The 22600-nt window shown below is 48.6% G+C and overlaps 1 protein-coding gene across 2 annotated transcripts in view; it reads left to right on the top strand.

The window, feature by feature from the left end:
- Positions 1-12052: 12052 nt before the first annotated feature.
- The window catches only part of LOC139346373 (zinc fingers and homeoboxes protein 2-like), an 88246-nt gene continuing 77698 nt past the window's right edge, over positions 12053-22600 (top strand). The window contains exon 1 of one of the 2 annotated variants that reach the window (XM_070985413.1): positions 12053-12223. The gene's annotated coding sequence lies outside the window, so the exon portion shown is untranslated. Of the gene's footprint in view, positions 12224-14251; positions 14299-22600 lie in introns of those variants that run through there. The other variant, XM_070985414.1, reaches the window with a different exon arrangement.

Here is a 22600-nt window from a genome sequence, read left to right as displayed (position 1 = left end):
CCGCCGTCGTCTGTGTGGCCTGTGTGAGCGTGTCGCTGTCCCTCAGCAGGTGAGCTGAGGTGTGTTTACAGCGGGACTGAGCAGGAAGCCGGAGCCTCCAGGTGAAGCCTGAGCTGAGAGCAGCAGGTGAGCTGCAGAGTCCGACGTCACAGCTCAGCTTCCTGCTCTCAAAGCAGCGTTTACACCAAACGGGTCAAAGCAGCCGTAGCCGCAGCAGGAAGCACATCTGGCCAGAGGTGGAGTGTAACTGAGTACATTTACTCAAGTACTTTAAACTCCAGGTACTGCACTGAGTACTTGTGTTTTATACAACTTTCTCCTGCACAGCATCTCAGAGGTAAATGTTTCTCCTCCACTACATTCGTCTGTCAGCTTCACAGATCACAGCTGTTCACACTGCTGTCAGTGAAAACCTTGTATCTCCACATGTTTGAGCTGAACGATGAAGAGTTCCTCCATGTCTTCTTCAGCTCGATGAACTCTTTAAAAGCCTCTTGATCAGCTGAAAAAGCTTCGTCACAGAGCTGAAAACAGCCTGTTGTTCTTTTTGGAGATACGTGGTTCTCACAGGACGCCGCGCTGCAAACGTGATCGGAGTTCAGTGAGCTGAAACATCTACAGCAGGAACATGAATGAACACATGAACCAGCAGGAACATGAATGAACACATGAACCAGCAGGAGCATGAATGAACACATGAACGCAACAGGAACATGAATGAACGCAACAGGAACATGAATGAACACATGAACGCAACAGGAACATGAATGAACGCAACAGGAACATGAATGAACACATGAACGCAACAGGAACATGAATGAACACGTGAACGCAACAGGAACATGAATGAGCACAACAGGAACATGAATGAACACATGAACGCAACAGGAACATGAATGAACGCAACAGGAACATGAATGAACACATGAACGCGACAGGAACATGAATGAACACATGAACGCGACAGGAACATGAATGAACACATGAACACAACAGGAACATGAATGAACGCAACAGGAACATGAATGAACACATGAACCAGCAGGAACATGAATGAACACATGAACGCAACAGGAACGTGAATGAACACATGAGCCAGCAGGCACATGAATGAACACATGAACCAGCAGGCACATGAATGAACACATGAATGAACACATGAACGCACAGGAACGTGAATGAACACATGAACCAGCAGGAACATGAATGAACACATGAACGCAGCAGGAACATGAATGAACACATGAACCAGCAGGAACATGAATGAACACATGAACGTAGCAGGAACGTGAATGAACACATGAACCAGCAGGCACATTAATGAACACATGAATGCAACAGGAACATGAATGAACACATGAACCAGCAGGAACATGAATGAACACATGAACGCAGCAGGAACATGAATGAACACATGAACCAGCAGGAACATGAATGAACACATGAATGCAGCAGGAACATGAATGAACACATGAACGCAACAGGAACGTGAATGAACACATGAACCAGCAGGAACATGAATGAACACATGAACACACAGGAACATGAATGAACACATGAACGCAGCAGGAACATGAATGAACACATGAACCAGCAGGAACATGAATGAACACATGAATGATAGTGAAGTTCCAGACAAGCGTGAATCAAACTGTTTTAAAGACGTGATTTGTCCTCTTGTGAGCTGATGTTGATCTTCAGGTGATTGTCGCTGAAGCTCTCCATCAGTCCTCTGGACAAACCGTCTCTGGGTGGAGACAGCGTGTCTCTCAGTGGACAGACGTGGATGTAAATGCAGTGTCACTGTTGGACGCTGATTCCAGTTTTTGAGGATGTAAACTTTGATCTCTGTCAGGTTCTTCTGTTCAAACAGGTTTTATTTGGATTTAGAGGTTGAAGAGGGTGAAATGAGATGATGGAGGAAGAAGATCTAATCAGAGGAAGAGTTGAGAGGAGTGGACAAATTTCCGTTTAGGACTAATAAACGATTAATTCATCGGTCCGCTGAGGTTAACAGAAGAAGAAGATTCCTCCTCTGTCTCATTTCCCCTCGGCTCAAAGCAAACTCAGCAGCTTCTTTGCTCATCTGATGTTTGTGGAGCTGGAAAACATCAGCGTCATAGCAGGAGGACGGACGGCGTCTCTGAGTCTGAGGAGACAATCGACTGAGAGGACGAGCACGCACACACACACACACACGATTCCACAGTTTACCTTCTGTTCGTCTTCCTCGCTTGTTTTACTTTCTTCTTCGAGGTAAAGATCATTTGATTTATTCCATAAAATAAAGATTTGCTGCATTAAAAAACAACAGAAACCAGTTTGAACTGAAATAAATGATGAAGGAGGGAGGAAGACTGTGGTGCTGTCCTCTCGTCCTTTGTGTCATTTTATCCATCTCTAACTGTCTTTTGGTCATTTGTTTCCAGCACAGTTGTCGGGTTTGTGTGTTCGGGGGATATTTGGCCTGTTTGAGGTTGATGATGGTTCTTCAGAGTTCAGCTCCTCATCTGTCCTCACACAGCTGGACATCTGAGAAACGTCTCAGCATCGACTTCCAGAACACAGCAAGCTTCAAACATGTCCTTCAGTCTGCCTCAGTGTCTCCTGCAGACATGTCCACACTTCAGTGTTCATTGCATCAAGTGGAAGTCCAGACTTCCTGTGAGCGTTTGAGGACAGGAAGGGACGCCGCGTCCTTCCTCACCTGCCACCAGTCTTCTGCTCGGTGTCCCACCTGTCTGTCTGTCTCTTCTTTCCTCTCAGTTTGGTGAACGCAGTGTAAAGACTCAGAGGTTTGGTGGTGTTTGATGTGATGATCCTGTTTGAAATGTCGTTCCCTCTCCTCGTTCATGGCGTGTAAAAGCCTCGTCGGGCCGTAAACTTTTCAGAAAGACTTTGAGAATCGCCCGTTTGGAGAAATGTGACTCAGGAAGTGTGAAACCGAAGCGGCGGCGGCAGCGGCGGCGGCAGCGGCGGCGGCAGCGGCGGCGGCAGCGGCAGCGGCAGCGGCAGCGGCGGCGGCAGCGGCAGCTGCTGGTCCTGAATATCTGCCGCTGTGGTGCTTTGTCAGATATCCTGTCATCATCAGAAGAGCTCCGAGTGCTTAAACGCAGTAATTACAGCTCTGTGGTCCTGATGAGGTTGATTAAAATTACCTCGACAGTGAAATTACAATGTGGGCTGAAGAAGCTGCTTCTCTTTGTTCGCTGGAATCCGTCTGTTCTCGTCAGCTCTTCTTCATCTGTTCGCTTTTCTTTCCTCTGACTGTCAAAACATCCGCTGAAGAAGAAGCTCAGGTCAGATCTGGATGTCCCCTGTGTCCTTCTTGTGACCTTTGACCTTTCCTGTTTGATGAACTGGCCGCAGTCAAACCTCCTTTAGCAGCACTCTGCCTCTCTGCTGACAGAATGCTGCCCTCATGTGGTGAAGATGGAGTATGACAGTGACTGGAAACCGTCTTCTTTATGGACCGGAGATATTTTACACATTAAAAGACAAACACGTGAAAACGTCTCACAGCATTTCCTCCTCTGGCGACTCGTCACTCTCCTGATGTCGTTACACTCTGTTTGTCTCTTTGAATTCCCCTGGTTGCACGTTTGCACATTAATATATTACGTCAAATGATGACGCCTGAATATGATTCAGTCAGACAAACTGGCTCACGGTGGCGGCAGCTGGGAGCATCATCAGGTATGATGTGGTGGTTTGTTTCTGTTGTTAAAATGTTCTCAGGAAGATTTGAAACCAGCTTTTCGGGGTTTTTTGTTGAAGCGTTCTCAGGTGTTGTGAGGACGCTGTGACATCATTGTGGTTACAGGTGCGGTCAGCACAGTCGCACAAATTACACAAAACAAAATGACAAACGTTAAAGCTCAAGGTCGAATTTATTCTCATATAATAAACCGGAACAGAGCAAACAGGTATGAAAGATCACAGGAACAATACAGAAAAATCAAAGTGATTGATGGATGATGTAAAAACACAAAGCAGCAACATAAAGTCCAGTTTCTGTCTCACATGAAGACACATTTCCCATCAGCCCCACTGTTTCTTCTTCTCTGAACTCTCAAACCTCTCTCAGAAGCTCGACAGGTGTCATTATTCAGATGTTTTAAATGATTTCTCTGATCAGGATTTAACCCAAAAACCTTTTTTCAAGCCCCACCGGAGCAGTTCGTGCTCAGGGCTTTGGTCAAGAAGCGCTCATTAGATAAAATAACAAGTAGAAAATACTTCAAATATGTGGACCTTTAGGTTCATCAGAGATGATGAGAAGCAGTGATCCATCGAACTGATCGAGCACAGGTGAGACTCACCTGAACAAGCTCCACAGATTCACCTTCAGACGCCACAAAGACCCTTTACATTCACAGAGAACAAACGTAATGACCGACTGATGCTCAGAGGAATCATCTCTGATCTGACACATGCGCCTCACATTTGGGTCCAAATCTGCCAAATGAAATTAGTTTAGATCAGATTCAGAAATAAAGAAATAAAATCCATGTGACTGAAGCTGCTGACAGTCCAGCTGAAGGTGGACGCTTCACAACAGACTTCTGTTGTTATATCAGCGTTTTATCTGCTTTAGTATCAGCTGATGGTTTAACCGATGGTCCGCTGAGAGCAGCCGAGGCTCAGATGAACAGAAGAGTCGATGCTGTGAGGGTCAGAGACGAAGCTTTCGTTAAAACAGAGCCGCCGGTCTCATCGATGCGTTATTCATTTATGTCCTTTTCTTTTCATTGAATTTTACATTTAACAAACACACTTAAACATAAACAACAACCTCAAAACATACAAAAGAAAGCAGCAATCAGCCTGAAATATGGAGAAATTCCATTCAAGTTAAATAACTGCAGGCAGAAAAATACACTTTTTAGCCAAAAACCGAAGAATTATTAACAGATTTGTGAAAATGTTGAAAGCATCTCCTGCATCACACAAACACGATCAATACATTATGAATTCCATCCCGTCACATGGTCTCCATCATCAGATGATGCTCAAACTTATCGACTCTTGTACGAGGATCAAAGCCCGCGTAGACAAGAAACAATAAATAAATCAATAAAATACGTCACATTTGTTTAAGCAGCGTGTTTCAGAGTATGTGAAGTGAAGCTGAATGTGAAATTCATGGAGAGCCACTGACCTGAGAGCAGCTGCTGTGGTCTACAGAGCGACTGAGACCAGTAAAGCTCTGAGGCCTGTGCAGCGTTCGAGAGCAGTCAGAGGTGCGTTCGAGATCGCGCTGTACTGATGCAACATGTTTGTCTTGTCTTGCGAGTCTTCGGCTGCAGCATCTCGACACGCTGGACGCGTCTTACTTTCTGTTGTGAGAAGTCTCACCTGACGGGCATTACAGGAATCCAGCCTGGGGGGGAGGAGGAGGACCAGTTTGTCAGCGTCTGACAGACGAGTTGGGAACCAGTAATGTGGCCTTGAGCCTGAGGAGGAGCACCTCTCAGCAGTGGGGCACAAACACAAACAGGTGTGGCTTCAGGTGGAGTAGTTTAATTTCATCCAACTCATCCAACCACCCTGTGCTCCAACGACACCACAACTCCAGGAAGTAACACGTCCTGGCTGATGTTCAGTGACTCCCCCCGGAACCGCACTGTTTTCAGATTTCCATTTTTACTCAGAGTAAAGGAGCACGACGGCGTCTCATTTCGTGGCCTTCAAACCTGTTTCTTCCAGTGGATTTCAGCAGAGTGCAGACGCTGGTAACGTGGTGGTGTGAGGGGTTCAGAGGCATCAGCGCCAATGAGACCACTCTCCTCCTCCTCCTCTTCTTCTTCTTCTTCTTCTTCTTCTTCTGCTGCAGGTTTTACATAGATGGAGCCCCAAAGGGAAACTGCAGCAGCACCTCAGAAAACACATTACTCACACTAAGCTGACCTGAGGTCTGTATTTCAAGGTGAACTCCAGGCGTTTGCAGCTCTCCACGCCCTCCACCTGTCTGAGGGGTACACTGTGAAGAGGACAGGTGAGAGACAGTCCCCCGTGGTGCTGCCCCCCCCCCCCCCCGGAGTCCTGGAGCTTCTCGCTGCAGCATCGTGTGAAATCTCAGAACATGACCCTTGACCTCAGTTTGAAGAGGTCTGCGCGGGCCTTCAGGAACCGCCTGCTGACTTCTTCTTTGGTGCTCATTAGGAAGTCACCTGCCTCACTCCGGTGCTCCTCTTTGATAGTTTATTCATCACGAGGACGAAGACGAGCGCGACGTGCTGTCTGGACACATCTCCACTGAAATGAACTGAGGATCTATTATTGATGTGAACACACACACACACACACACACACACACACACACACACTCGACCGTCCTCTGCTGCTGCGAGCGTCAATAATTACAGACATCCGCGACTCAGCACAGTATCAGTGTTAATTCAGTGTGTGTGAGAGTGAGCGAGCAGGAGTTTGTCAGGTCGATCGTCCTGACTTGTTTACACACACTTCCCTGTGAGCTGATGGTGCAGGGGGGGTGGGGTGGGTGTGGGGGGGTTCTGCTCGGCTGCCTCGTCTCTGTTCTCGTGTTTGTTGAGATTCGGAGGAAAAGCTGAGCTGCTTCACCTGCTCTGCATAATAACAGCCGACTCAAACCTTTGGGCTCATTTACACACAGATGAGTGTTTACAAAGCTACAGCGCGAGTACACGAGGTGAGCGCGAGGGGTCGGCTCGTGGGGGGGGGGGGGGGGGGGCTGCGAGTCTGGTGTGAAATCTAATAACGCCCCCCGTCTCTGAAGTAAAGCCTTAATACCTTCGTCCAACGCTGCCTTTCCAGCTCTGACCACGTGTCGGCCACCGGCATCCTTGTTTGCTTTTTGCCTTGTTTGTTTTTCACTTCAATTAAAGCCGCTTGAATCAATATTTATCAGAAGATGATGTGAGAACAACATGAGGACGTGAACGAGGTCGATCATATCGATGAGCCTCCGGAGAATCTGCGGCTCTGCTCGGCCTCACGGAGCTTTACGGAAACTTTCAGCTCGTTGTTTTTGTGTCCGGACAAAAAGCTTTCAAATGTAACCTGCTGCACAGCTGAAGAGCCGGATACCTCCTCCAGGAGCTGGTGGAGACCAAACACGGAGCTAAAAGACAGAGAATATGTAGAATATAATGCTTCATTCAGGCTGTGATACCGAGTGATGATTGGACGCTTTAAAAATCTGAATTTCTTCACGTTCCTCTGGTCCACGTCGGCCACGAAGGCCTCGTTTCTGAGTGCGAATCAATGTCTGACTGCTGAAACTTCAGCCGAGCAGCAGAATGATTTTTCTTTAAAAAGTCAGGATCTGTCCTTTAAGTTTCGCGTCCTTCGCTTTGCGATCAATCGACGCTCGCTGCGAGCCGCAGGGTTTCCTTCAGGAAGCTGCTCAGCAGACTCTGTTTCATGTTCTGCTCTGATTAACTAAGCAAACATCTGCAGCATCACTCCACAGCTGGAGCACACACGGGACGTACAGACAGAAGCTACGGTGGCTGGGAGGTGCCAGTCCGCCAAGTAAACACTCTGGAAAATTGATGCAGGAAATAGGACACGAGGACACAAACTAACACAAACGACCTGTGACGACACGTCGCCTTTAACCGTCCTCTGATTGGACATACCAGTTTTCATCCAAAGAACAGCAAATTTTAACTGAATTTCCAGGAAATCTAAACTAAATACCACCAAGCGTTTCCATTCTGCTGTTTTTATTGCACTTTGCTGCATTTTGCTTTTCCTGATTCGCCAACTTTTCCATCTCAGCAAAGCTTAAAGTGTCTTTGTACAAGAGATTCAAAGGTTTGATTAAAGACGTGGATGGAAACGCAGCTCCTGATGGACTTAATGTACAAAAACTGTCATTGCATGAGCTCAATCTGATCCTGATGCAGCTCACATCTGTAATCATGTCATTAAAAGCAGAGTCTGAAACAGGAAGTGTGTGTGTCGGCGCTGTGCACAGTATAGGTTGTTTACTGACAGGAGGTGACTTTGAACGCCTCGCTCTGGAGCTGCAGTGAAGGTTGTGTTCACTGTTTTGTAAAACAAAGACTCTCAGTCGTTTTGGCTCCGGTCCTTTGAAAAGGTTTTGACTTTCTGGCCGAGACACAAAGTCAGCAAAGATGATGTGAGCAGTGCGGCGCCGCCACGAAGGCCCAGAGACCTCGATGTATACAAGGAAGAGTTGACTGTGAGGACGCCGAACCGTCGCTGAGGTCACACAGCAGCAGTGTGACTTGTAGCCATGATGACATGATGTCCGTCCGTCTGTCTCAGGTTGTCTGAGACGCAGCGACATCTGACACGACAAACAAGCGTAACACCACCAATGTCTTCAAGAAGAAGCTGCAGCATTATTCATGGCGTCCAGACTACAACGACAGAAGACGCCGTCCTGTCAGAGATCTGACCCCAAACCCTGATCCTGACCCCTGACCACAAACCCTGATCCTGACCCCTGACCACAAACCCTGATCCTAAACCCTGACCCCAAACCCCAAACCCTGATCCTAAACCCTGACCCCAAACCCCAAACCCTGATCCTAACCCCTGACCCCTGACCCCAAACCCCAAACCCTGATCCTAACCCAAAAACCTGATCCTAACCCAAAACCCTGATCCTAACCCAAAACCCTGATCCTAACCCAAAAACCTGATCCTAACCCAAAAACCTGATCCTAACCCAAAACCCTGATCCTAACCCCTGACCCCAACCCCAAACCCTAATCGCTTAAATCCCAACCCCAGCCCTTCCCTAACCCCAAGCCTGAACCTGACACAAACCCTAAAACATTTAGCTCAGTTTGGTTGATCTGGGTGTGTACTCTGCATGTGTACTCTGCGTGTGTACTCTGGGTGTGTACTCTGTGTACTGGGTGTATTCTCAGCAGCACAGATGCCACTGAATGATCAGAGGAATGTTACAGGAAGACTTCAAGCAGCGGTGTAGTCAGATCTAAGATGGATGAGTCAGACAGACTGGACCAACATGTTGAACTGATCAGACCCTCCGCCCTGCGCTCTGAGGGGATGGAGAGGGAGGACGGCATCCACCCGACTGACAGCTGATGACGACAGCTGCGTCGCTCCAGCGTCGATCCATCGCTGTACAGCGACTCTTCACTGCCTTCAACGTTTTTCTGCCGCTCGGCCACTGATGTCGGAGCCTGCTGGATGTTTTCCTGATGGTGTTTTTATCAATTTGAAATAAAGACTGAAGCATGAAAACGTTCCAAAATCTACTGACTGACTTCAACATGTGAAAAACTGTGAGTCTCCATCCTAAACTCTGCCTCTAAACCTTTTTATTTTGTAGTACTGGACCTCTCAAACCTAGAAACAGTAAGGAGGCCCCCCCGCGGCCCCTCGGCTCAGACCCCCCGACACAGTGTGCTGAACTGTGACACAAATAATGGCTTTTGTTTTTTTCTTCTCGGGCGGCTTCATTGGATTAATTGTGGGGGGGGGGGGGCCAGCGGCTGCAAATGCTGCTGTCACAAGACAAAGACGGAGAGCACATGACCGCCGTCCGTTTGCTGTTTTCACTTTCCCATCAGTGAGGTTTGTGTGATTGACAGGCTGATTCCGCCGTGTTGTTGGAGGCAACGAAATCCAAACATCCGCCTGATTAACGAGCGAATGAATGAAGACAGGAAGTGATTCCTGCGCTTTCACTCAGCTGCTTCTCGTCTTCCTTGGCCGGTTTTCTCGGCTCGCCGTGCGAGAGGTCGTTTTAGATGGTTTTTGACCCTGATGGATGACTGCCGGGTCGGAGCCTTTTATTCTGGGTGTCTTGCCCCTGCAGGAGGAGTGGGGGGCCCCCAGCATGTCTGTCCAGGGGCCCGTTGGTCGCTTTAGAGGTGAAAATGTTCTTATTCATTCAGCTCGAGTCCTCTTCAGGCAGGAGACAAACTTTTCTCCTCACTTCCTGTTTTTCGGAAGCTTTTTATCTGCAGACATTTGTGACACTGTCGGCTCTTGATTACTATTTTAAAGACTATTTTAAGCCTTGAGTGGTTCAGTTTTTAACTTTTGTTGCTAAGCAATGTTGGCCAAAACTCTGCTTATTGGCTAGAGCTGGCACTTTTGCCTGGCAACATTACCTGATTGTGTATTCTGGAGACACTGGCAAGAGCTTCCAGTTGCAGACAACTCTTCTGCAAAGATGGCTGTGGCTGTTCCCGTTTGGACGGCCCTGTATTGTTTCATCAGCTTGTCCCCAAACGAACCACATCGGAGCATAAAGACGGCGTTTTGCGATGTTATGAAATAAGCAGTTTACTTAATAAAGCGAGTGAAGGCCTCCGGTTCAGAGGACGGGACCTGCTGCAGAAGGAGGGTCAGTTAAGAGGCTGGCTGGGACACCATGTTTTAACAAGCTTGAAGGGGGAAATCCCGATCCAGACCACGTCAAGTCCTGATCCTTCAGCACGAGATCCTCTGAAACCGCTTGGAAAGCTGCCTGCTCTTCAGCTCCAGCGCCAAGGTTCAATTTCCACGTTCGTTAAAACGTGGAAATGACAGATCTCCCGTCTCATGAACCTACGCTGATCACCAAAACACCAGAAAACAACATCCACACAATAAAACAACACGTGCTCGTTTGCTGAGGAGGGACGTCGTCTTTTCACCTGGATGTTTTCACATCGAACCCGTCAGTCAGTCACATTTTAGCACCGATGAGAGGAACTCAAAGTGTTACGGACGCTAAAGAAAAGCAGAAAAAATAATGAGAATTAAACCAGATGAGAAGAATTAAGAGTAAAACAGAGCAGCAGAGACTCGAGGACTGCTGCTGATTTAGACCTCTGATCACACAGAGAAAAAATGATTAGTTTAGTTGTAGAAATGAATGATTTTTTAAAAAATCTACTGAAAAGAAGTTTCAGATTTTGTTGCTTAAACGCTCGTCAGAATTTTGGAAATGACGCGTTTAAGTGAGTAAAAAGTGGATGATGGGTCACAGAATTGCGCTCAGGTTGACTAACATCCATCTTATTGTGAAAGCACACATTTCACACAGATTTCAAAGGTGAGTGAAGCTGAAAATCTTCTCTCCTGATGTTAAAATCACTCGCAGACTGAACACAGTCGTCATGGAGGAGCAGAAGCAGGCTGCAGCTCCCAGCTCCTCCTGTAGGTGTCGCTCTCTGTCACACTTTCACAGAGCTGTGAGGAGATGTTTCTACATTTATTGCATCTGATCAGCTACAACTACCCATTTATATTTAATAAAATAATAATAAAAAAGCCTGGGCCTGATTAAATGCAGACAGCAGTGTGGTGAAGGGAAACTTGACTTCCACTCCCACCGCCGCCTCCGTCAGAGCGGCTCCTCGGTGCTGTGATGCGGCTGTCGCTGGAGCGGCTCTCGGGGTGTGATGCTGCTGTTTGTGAGGTCAGCTCCGGATCAAACAGGTGTTCCAGCAAAATCAACCCACCGCCAGCTTTTATGGCGTTTATCCCCACACCGTGCATGCTTTTATCTTAACAGGAATATGAGCAGATATTTGATTTTGACTTGAATAAGCTTCAGGAAAATAAATCAAAGTTAGATATTGTAAAAATACACGATATTATATATAAAAGTATAAGTTGCATGAGGTGCTGCAGAGGCAGCAGGCTGCTGGCTCGGCAGATAAAAGTGGCTTTGCGTTCAAAAAATAAATAAAGAAATAAATAAATAAAATAAAATAAGATAAAACTCCTGATAACCTGAAATAAAGCCCCGCATGCGTGCTTTACGTCCCCGCACGGACCTATGGAGAGCTCGTCCTGGTGCTCAGCACAGCCGCCCCTGCTCCCAGTCCTGAATCGGCGCACCGGTGCAGATCCGGGCTGCGGGAGGGGGATCGGGGGTGCGTGTCTGCAGCATGCCTGCGCCTCTCCGCCGCAGCCCGAGCAGCCGTGCCAGCGTCCGGCTCCGCCGTAATCAAACTTTTCTGTACATTTTCACGTCACCTGGACGCCAAACATAAATTTGGCATCCTATGCAAATATATGCTGACGTAAAAGATCATGTGGTTTTTGTCGTCGATCCCCCCTATGAGCAACGAGGAGGCTTTTTTTTCTCCTCTCTACTGTTGTCTTTAGGTTAGCTATGCTACAATCTTTACTGTACCCAGCGCTAGCTATATGCGCCCCGCACCGCACCACTCTGGATATCTGGGAATAATCAACTTCCAGGCTGTCGCCCCCTGCGCCGAGAGACTCCACACAGGTAGGACACAAGGGAAACTTCTTATTTATTTAACTCCCGGAGAGAAATTTTGACCAAAGTGACCGCAAAAGTGAAGTTATTAAAGCGGCTTGGTTGCAGCCAGACTAGCCGCCTGGCTGGCTGTCTCTGCCCAGGCTGCCGCTGCTAGCGCCCGTCCCCTCCATCACAGGCTCTCGGAGTGGGAATCACCTTGCTATCACCCAGCAAACCTCCACGGCAGCCAAACTAGAATTAAAACAGTTAGACACCTGGCTGTCAGGCAACTTTGGGCGCTGTGCGGCTGCTCTCGGGGTGTATTTGCGGATAGTTGTCAGACAAGTGAATGTCATCCGGTACGCGTTGTTTTTTGCGGTAGCCAACTTTTGCCGTCCCCCCTCCACCCCCGGTGAAAGTGCACATAATAAATTTATTAGCCAGAGGAGCTAGCCGCTAGCCAGTTAGCCCCTGCCAGTGACGGGCAGCCCGGCGGAGCTAAGAGCTTTAGCTTTAGCCTTTCCCCGCACACAGCAGCACGAAACGTGGCTGCCCGTCTCTGGATGTTGTGCTTTCATGTCGGGAAATGCATTTGTTTTGGCTGGCTCCCTCTCCCCTTCCTCCCTCCGAGTGAGCGTTACTCCGCCGAGCCAAGTCGAAAACGATCCCGCTGTGTTTTTTGTCCGTGCCACGGTACCGACAGAGCGGGTGTCAGTCGGGTCCGTAGCGGCGGTTAAGTGTTGTTGTCGCCCGCTGAATGCGAGGTTCAAACGGGGCTAGCTAGCAGACAGCCAGTCTGGCTGCCTGGGTCATCTGAGGTGAAGCCGCCGTCAGCGGGCTGTGGAGAAACACTGGCTGCTAACGGAGCGCCGCTTTTAACCGCTCCACAGAGACACGGAGCGGCAGATAAGACGCTTTTTAGCCGGTTTGTGTCTTTACGGCGGCGGTCTTTAACGTGACAGCCGCTTTTCCGCCTGTTTTGCGTGGATCCGGACCGTCGGCGTCCGCGCTGAAACGTTACCGCCGACGAGTTTGATGTGAAACAGTTTGATTTGGAAACGGATTGACACCTTTAACCGGTTCACACCGACACCGACAAGTCCATTAAGTTTGAGGACGAGGTGTTTAATTGGTTTGTGTTATTTTGAAAGCAGCTGTCGTGGATCTGGTTCAGAGGACTGGCTGCCTGTTTGGTGCTCAGACCTTGACTTCATGCCAGTTAATGGCAGACTGGTTTTAAACTGGTTTAGATAAGAAGTAAGATGTCAGTGTGCACATTACTCTGAATTTAAACTGGACCGTGCAAGAAACAGGCTGTCAGTGTGTGCAATATTGAACTGGTTTCTATCAGAAATCTGCTTTTGTGTGCACAGTTTTCCAGTTTTGAACTGGTTTGTGTGAAACACAGGCTGTCAGTATTCTGGATTTAAACTGGTTTATAGAAGAAATGTGCCGTCGGTGTGTGTAGTAATTTTATTTTAAACTGGTTTATAGATGGAATCTGCTGCCAGTGTGTGTGTGGCAGTCTGGTTTTTAACTGGTTTATAAAGAAACTGGCTGTCACGTCAATGTTAGACTGGTTTGAACTGGTTTGTGTGGAAACCAGTGTGTGTTTAGGCTGATTTGGATGAATTGTTGATATTGATTGCATTGAAAAGCATTTCTTTACCCTCCAGAAGCTGGCAGATCAGGGTGTGTGTGTGTGTGTGTGTGTGTGTGTGTGTGTGTGTGTGTGTGTGTGTGTGTGTGTGTGTGTGTGTGTGTGTGTGTGGAGCTGTTAATATGTAATATGTGAGTTTTCTTAAGATTCAGCTCGTGATCAAACTTTTCTCTGCTCCTGGTTCATCCAGTTCTCTCTCTCTGTGTTCTCGACCTCATTTTCTACTCAAATCTCGTTACATAAAATCATGAATAATTAGGCGCCGCTCCACCGCTCCAGGCCGCGTGCGGCGGCCGCGCTGACCTCTGACCCCGGGCAGGTAAAGGCTCCCCACAGAAAGCCTTTGTGCTGGCGCTCTCGCCGTCCTCGGCTGACTCCTCGCAGTCTGATTGGAGCTCGCAGGAGGTGCAGAGGGAGCTTTGCGCCGGGCTCAGAAGAACAGGTGTGTAAACTGAATTTGGGCAGGTTTTAGCCTCCGCCGCATCCCGACAGTGTGACTGAAGTGTGTCTTGGCTCCTTGAAAACACTGGAGAGGCTGCTATTTGGCAGCAGCTCCTCCTCCTCCTCCTCTTCCTCCTCTCTATACTGCCCGGTGACAGCGTGAACGTTCACCTCCTCCCAGCCGCCGCGCCGCCCGGCTCTTCCTCAAAGTGTGTCACATTTTTTAATATTATCTCCTCTCTGCTGTTCTGCCTCATAATCACATTTCCTCTCCCATTGACCGACTTTTTTTGTCTCATATTTCGCCTCCATTGTATCGCAGCTGTGTCAGGCTCTTTAATCCTATGATATGGATGCAGGGATCAGTCAGTCATGCTGCCAGTCTCCAAATCAGCGCGCGCTCGCTCGCTCGCTCGCTCTCTGGCTGCTATTTATTTGTCACAAACGCCAACACACACACACACACACACACACACACAGCTCTCGTGCGCCTTCCCCTCCCTGCTCTGCACACACACTCGCACACACACACTCTTGCTTTTCCTCTTCCTGCTCTGACACGCTGCTATTTCTTTGACACACACTCACACACATTTCGCCGGTTCCTCGGAAGTGCAGCTGTGATTTTCTGTCGCCACCTGACCTGTCACCCCGGCGCGCGCACACACACACACACACACACACACACACACACACACACACACACACACACACACACACACACACACACACACACACACTCTGCAGCAGCAGCGGGCTTTTATTTCACCGTTTAGACTGTTCACATCGTTGGTTTTATCGCTCAAATTGCCGCTCGACGCGTGTTTTTTGGGATTATTTGCGGGGATTGAAACGGACCCCTCTCTGGGTCTCTGCTGCCCTCGGTGGCTTTCAGTCATGAGGGTTTGTGACAGCTATACGAGCTGGAACAAACGCACACACACACACACACCACGCGGCATCACACACACTCTTTGTTGCTCTGTCAAACTGCTATTTATTTCACACATGCACACGCACACACATGCAGAAAGCATGCTTGACAGCTGCGTCTTACACACACACACACACACACACTCAGTCCGTTTTGCTTTTATTACACACACACACACACACACACACTCAGTATTTTCAGTGCTGTCGGTGCTTTATGAAATAGTGAGAGGCTGCGTGTGTGTGTGGGTGTGTGTTTGGGAAAGAGAGCGCGAGCGTGCCAGGTTGTGTGTGAGTGAGTGAAGTGCCGGTGATTTCGTGCATGTGGTGAGTCACTGGAGAGCATGGGCTCGCCGCTGTGTGTGTGTGTGTGTGTGTGTGTGTGTGTGTGTGTGTGTGTGTCCGCCCTGCCTCTCTGCTGGAGCTCTTCACGGGGAAACTTGACACACACGCACACACGTGCACGCGCTCTGGCTGTGGGTGTGCGTGCGCGCTGCTGTTGGACCAAACCCACCTTCCACGTCGACTGGCGGGTTTGGGGCGAAGTTCCCCCTGACGGTAAAGGAGCTGGTCCTGGATCAGCTTCAGTAACGGGAGCTGTGACGTCTGAAGGACGTTCTGTCCTCCGTCACGTCTGTCTGTGTTTGTCACAGCCTCCTCTCACCTCTCTGATTCCTCTCAGATATGATCGACGCTTTTCCTTTGATATTAAAACTGCGTGTTCGTGCAGGAGGTGACGTAGCAGCTGCTGTAGTTAGCAGAGCTCCACCAGAGGCCACCTCACCTTCATCCTGACGGCTGAACGGAGGGCCGAGGGCCCAAAGCAGTCGTGTTGATCAGATCCACCGCGCTCAGATTATTAAAGTAATTCATAATTTAGGATATTTAAAGAGCTTTTACCTCATAAAAAAACAAAACGGCATGAGCAGCCATTGATCTTATATTATTGTTTATTTATTTATTTTTTTTTTATCATTAGAAATATCTGCCGGGCCAAATTAAAGCTTATGGCGGCCATCTTTGGCCCGCGGGCCCCACGTTGGGCAGCCGTGTCTCGTCCGATTGGACAGCTGATTTGAGTGTTTTGCAGATGTGTCATATCTGTGTGTGTTGGCTGATCAAGACCTGGAGGATTTTAACTGTAAATGTCTCAAAAAAGACGAATTCAAGGCAAAAAAAAAAATATATATTTTCACTATCAATATCAGAAATCTTCGTTAATCCTTCTGGACTTTGAGTCCCGCTGTGGCTCGACCAATCAGAGCTGAGCCTGCCGACGTCATTTCCTGTCCAGAATTTGATTGGACGGGTTTGAAGCAGCTCCACGAGGAGCTCCGGTCCAGGGACCAGACACATCCTCCAAGCCGGCGTAGCATCGTTACTCCTCCTCCACCTCTCTGACCTCCTCTGACCTCTGACCTTCGCCATCTTCACGCCGCAGTGAGCGTTTTTATTTCAACGCATCTGAAGGCCTGCGAGGTCCAAACAGCCTCTTGACTGAAAGAAGCCTTTAAGAGCGTTTTACTTCCTGCTGAAGAAACGTGCTGATCAAAGACTTTTCTGTGAATTCTCTCTCGCTGACCTGCACGGCGTCCGTCCGTCTGAGATGTGCTGGAGATCCCTCCACACGGCTGCTCTGCTTCAGTGATCAATACGATCGTCACTGCAAAGACAAACTATTGATCCCGATCATGTAAATGATCAGAAACAACCATTGATGGTTAATATGGCTGGAGAGCGCCGCGGCCTGCGAGCTGCTTCAGAGGCTTTTCCACGCTGCCAAGAATAACTGCGGGAAACACTGAATACTCGTAATTGTTTGAAATGTTTTGGCAGGAGGAGGCTGAATTTTAGGATATTGAACACTGGCACAAATGGCAAGTTCATTCCAAAAATATCAGCATCTACTTCTTCACTTCGAAGCCTGCGAGGGTCCACGTGGACCCTCCTGAGCTGGGAAGCTTGAAGACGACGACGGCGGCAAAATGAAGGCGACACGCAAACGAGTTGTTTCTGCAGATGGGACGAAGCCGGAGGAGCTGTGGGTGCGCGCTGATCAGATGATTGATTTAATTATCACAGTGATCAATGAAAGATCCGTCGAACGGCTCAAACTCTTTGATCAGTGCGATTTCATTTGTCTGAAAAACATCAGTTTGACATGAAAGATGGACGACGGCGACATTAAAATCACGCGTGGCTGACGGTCACTCTGCTGATTGATCAGGTCATAATTCAGTCACAAAATGCTCCTCAGTGAGTTTCCAGGAGCAAATGATTGATTGATTATCAGATCAGTTGCTGATCAGATTTTCTGCTGATGGATTAATGATTTTAGCTGATTATGATAAAAGTTTACTTATTTGTTAGCGTGCTGCTGATTAAAATGACCTTCAGATGTTGACATGCTGAACACGAGGGATCAATCATCAATCACTGTTTAGCTTCTGTTAGCGTTAGCCGTGTGCCAGCTAGCTAGAAAATGCTAAAAAAAAAAAAAACAGTTAAAAACCTGATTAACCAACTCACAGTCGATTCTAATAAATTTTCCATTGATTGATTGATCATGTGACAGCATTGACCTGACCAGGGTCTCTCTGATTGGCTGGTTCGATGATTACGGTTAAAAAAATGTCCGGCTCACAGCCAATCAGAGGCTGACGTGAGGTAACGTGTGTCACGGGACGCAGTGACGTTAAAGAGATTTAAAACCTTTTTTCTCTTCATTTTTTTTCCAGATATTTCGAGCGAAACACTTGAAAACCAGCTCCTGTGTTTGTTTTATTTGGATTTTTCCTCGTAAATCTGCAGAAAGTCATTTTTATTCATGGAGAGAAGAAGAAGCTTATTTCCTCATTAACGTCTGCAGTGTGTGTTTCTCAATTACTCAACACATGAGTGACCAGCAGCACTGATGGGCTCATCAGACTAAACAATGTCTCAGATTAGCCCCCCCCGCCCCCCACCCCCCACCCGGGCCGTGATTTGTCAAGGAACCCCCCCCCCCCCCCCCCCCCCCGTGTCTGGTTCGTTAATTTGAACCTTGTTCCAAACCCTCATTTATCCAGAAAAGCTTCCTGGGCGCCGTCCCCCCGCCCTCATCAGCTTCCTCATTGATATTCATGTGTTTCCTCGGGTTCACACCTGGGGGCCGCCGCCAGCGCCGCCGGCTCGGCTCGGCGCTCGCAGAGGCGGGAGAGGACGCTGCCTTGCTCGAGAGAACTTCAGATGTGTTTTGAAGGCAGAGCAGGCGACCTGTGAATCTGACCTGTCGGTCTCACCTGTTCCTGTCCGCGGAGCCTCTTTCATATCTGGACTCTCAGTCAAACCGTTCGGCCCGTCAGAGGCCGCCGCCCTCCATGTTTCCAGGACCCAGAGAGCTCTCAACGCTTCCTCTGACCCTGATCCAAGTGTTCGCCTCATAATTAAAGCACATTCAGAGAAGCAGCTCGCGTCTCTTTTATCACCTGATGAGCCACTTCAGCGTGTTCAATGAATCACCTGTGGACGCCTTCGTCCGCCCGCTCTGCTTTTCTTCTCTTTCATTTGCTGCTGTGTCCGTCTTGTCTTCCGGGTCGCGGCAGGTCAACTGGCACTCGGTACGTCTTTATTTCTCAGCCCAGTTTTGGTGAAAGCTGGTGGGAATTAGAAGTGAACCGACGCGTACGACGTTTTCTACGAAATTCAGCTTGAATCTGCAGAACGGTCTGGCTGATGTTTGGACACCAGCCTCCATGTTTGGCGTGCGACACCAGAGCTGTGACTGCGATGGCGTTATGAGCATGTGACTCAGAAACAGGTGGACAGATGTTCGCATTTCCATTTCAGATCTTCACCAAAAAAAGACAAGAAATGATCAAAGTGAATGAGAGACAGGTCGGTTTAGGACATTTTGTCTTTAATAGAACTGACGGTCAACTCTCGTCCTGGTGTCTTTTTGTCTCATCCTGATGTGTTTTTGTCTTGTCCTCACATGTTTTTGTCTCATCCTGATGTGTTTTTGTCGTCTCGTCTTTTTGTCTCGTCCTGACATCCTTTTGTTTTGTCCTAACATCTTTTTGTCTCATACTCGTGTGTGTTTGTCTTGTCCTCGCATGTTTTTGTCTCATCCTGACGTCCTTTTGTCTCGTCCTCACGTCTTTTTGTCTCGTCCTGATGTCTTTTTGTCTCACTCTGATGTCTTTTTGTCCCATCCTGATGTCCTCTTGTCCCGTCCTGACGTCTTTTTTCCCGTCTTCAAATCCTTTTGTCCTGTCCTCACGTCTTTTTGTCTCTGTTTGACACATAAATGAGAATATGAAGCGTTCTATTTTCATTCTGAGCTGATTGAATTTGCCTCGTCCTGCCGTCTTACTGCTCTCCAAATTTAGGAATCGTAAGAATCTGGAGCTCTCAGCCTCATCACACACACACACGCATACACACACACGCACACACACACACACACACGCATACACACACACGCACACACGCGCACACACACACACACACACACACTCACTCTCGGTGTAAATAGGAAATAGTTTCTTGGCAGCGGCGCTCAGAGACACAGAAACGCTCTGTTTCAAACTGAGGGACGCTTTCTGTTTAGGCAGCATTTCTAAGAAGCTGCAGCTCTGGTCTTCTTCAGGTAGGACACATGTGAGGAAGGTGTGGCAGGCCCAGAATGCATTGCAGCAGCGTCACTGAATAACAAGGGGACTCCCTAAAGACGTGGCGTTTGGCCTGGATGGCGTGCTTTGATAGGACGCAGTAGCGAGCGCCGTGACGTGTGTGTTCAGTGATGGAGGGTGAGTTCAGAAATTTACTGTGTTTTATTTTATTCTTTTTGATTTGGTGAAAACGTCGGACTGAGCGTCAAAGTGTCTCCTCGTTTTATTCAAAAATCTGGACAATGAGCCAAACAGATCTGAGATCAGCTGACGCTCGTCCAGCGTGAAGGCGGTCAGAGTGGGCGGCTCAGGTTTTCCTTTATTTGGTCTGTTTTGGTGTTCGAGAAAACTGATTTACATTTATTAGTTTTACATATTTTCCAGTGAAGCGTTCTGATGGTCTGCTGCTGCAGGACGAGCAAAAAGCAAACTCCTCTCCGTCTGGAGGTCCAGTTCTCCTCCTGCAGGCTTAATCTGGAGGTTAAGACAAAGACCAGGCTCATAGATAATCTCCACCCACATCAGTGATGTCACAGCAGGTTAGCATTAGCTTAGCACAACCTGTCTGAACGTATGAGAACAAAGAGTCGAACAGAGACGCTGGAACAGTCTGTGAGGTCGTACGTTCAAATGAAACGCAGCAGAGGTTTCTGACGCTCTGATTGGACGACAGAGAACACAAAGGAGGCGGGGGTTGGCTGATTTTAACTCCTCCGTCACCATCACAGCTCACTCAGAGGCCTGTGGATGAATCCATCCGTCAGCTCTTTCCTTTAAACCTGCACAAAGACGCCGTTTTGCCCTCCGCCTCCCCCCGCCGCACCTCAAAGCCATCAGGGCAGACATTACTCACGCCGTCCCTTCACTCGGAACAAAAGCCCGCTGCTCCCGAGGCCGCCATCGCAGCGAACGTGCCGAACGTGATACTCCCCGACGGAGGCTCGGTCGTCTCTAATGAAAGAATCTGTTTCACACGCAGGCGCTGAGACGTTACTCCGCTGACCAAACCGGCCCTTCTGGAGAGGAAGTTGTTGTGAAGGCTAAAATAATATCAGGGGGATCAAAGCTGCAGTCCCACGATCGATCGCGTAACCCGATCGGTTTGGCCTGAGCGCATTAGAGCTCCTGAGTCTGATCAATGATGGCAGAGAGCTGCCGGTTTGAATCCCTGAGCCAGCAGGAAGGTCTGCAGAGAGCCAGCCAACCTGAAATCTGTAAACCAGGTGTGCATGAGGCAAGTATGTGGAGTCACAGCGAGGCGGCCGGTCTTCATCAGGACCTCCTCACGCTGCTGAAGTTCCCTCGAGCAAAGTGCAGAATGAACCGGCCGCTCTGCTGCTTGGAGCTCAATTCACGTTTTTTCTAAGGGACTTTTGAACAGCTGAGCTCACGATGAGGATCCTCTTCTCAGGCCTGTTCTGGTTCCTGTCAGACTGCTGCAGATGTGACCTTTGATCTGTAGTTCGACGCCAGATTTCACCTGTTCAGGTGACAGTGAACAGGTGAGTCGGCCATGATTGGCCCGTTTGCATCCGCAGTCTTTGATCCGCGCTGTGAGTCGCGTGTTTCTGAAGAGGAGAAGGTGATCGAGCCGGTGTTCAGAGGCAGAGGAGGGTGTGAGGATGATGAGGATGATGGACGAAGGTGGCTTTGTTGAACAAGCTGCTGCACTTCACTTCCATTCATTTTTGATGGAAAACAGTGTTTTGTGTGACTTTGAGTGCAGTTAATACAAAGTGATTATTACACGAGCGGCGCCGGCTCTTTGTCTGTGTGTTTGAAACCAGCAGGGTGGAGGATTTTTCTTTTTCCAGCCTCCACCCTGCCGAGCGCTGCCGTATGCAGGTCGGTGTACTGCCGGTATTTGTCATAGTGACCTCTTTCTCTGTCCGCCGAGCCGCCGCTACAGAAATGCGAACAGACAGTCGAGCTCCTGCCGCTCGCCGCCGAACATCCGCGTTGATATTTCCCACTGAGCCTGTGCACGTCGGGAGTGCGTGAGCGCGGATAAAAAGCAATCAAAGCGCACTTTACGTCAGAGCAGGACGCTGTCGGCCGGCCTCAGTCAAAGGAAGCGAAGGCCCTTCAAAATAAGAGCAAACACCAGCGTTTTTATGGTGTAAAACCTCACCAACACGCTCTGTTCCCCTTTTGAAGTGACTTTGAAACATTTTAGCTGGTGTTTTTGCTCACATTGATGTGGCGATGGAGCAGGTAAAGCTTGAGGTATGTTTAACCTCTTCTGCTGCTTTTCTTTGCTATTTTTACAGCGTTTCTGCTTCATTAGACAGTGTATATACAGTGGAAAGGACAGAGGGGAAGCAGAATGTAAACTTGGAAAGAGGAGCCGTCCTCCGCCGACACAAAGACGTTTTCTGCCTTTTGTTCTGCCGTCTGCGCTGCGTGCGAGCTGCTGTCAGACAGTATACAGACACAGGGAGGTATAAACTGAGGCCGGGAGCAGCCAAACTCAGGCTTGTTAGTTTCCCACTTAGCGTTTTAATGTGGTAGAAAATTCCACGTTTTGGTGAAGTGTAGACAAGGCGTAAACCACGGGGACTATTTTTAGGCGTTGGCGGCACAGGGCTTGCGCCATCCTGCCATTTCTCTGCCTGACTCATCACCACGAAGGGAAATGAAGCGCTGTCTCTCCACCAGTCGCAGCAGCAGATGGTTTTCCAAATTCAGCAGCCACTCCTTGCTCTTTTACTAGCCAAA

The sequence above is a fragment of the Chaetodon trifascialis genome, chromosome 17 (assembly GCF_039877785.1).
Source record: "Chaetodon trifascialis isolate fChaTrf1 chromosome 17, fChaTrf1.hap1, whole genome shotgun sequence".
Classification (NCBI taxonomy): domain Eukaryota; kingdom Metazoa; phylum Chordata; class Actinopteri; order Chaetodontiformes; family Chaetodontidae; genus Chaetodon; species Chaetodon trifascialis.
Note: the sequence above shows the minus strand (reverse complement) of the source record. Positions and strands in the feature narration are given on the sequence as shown.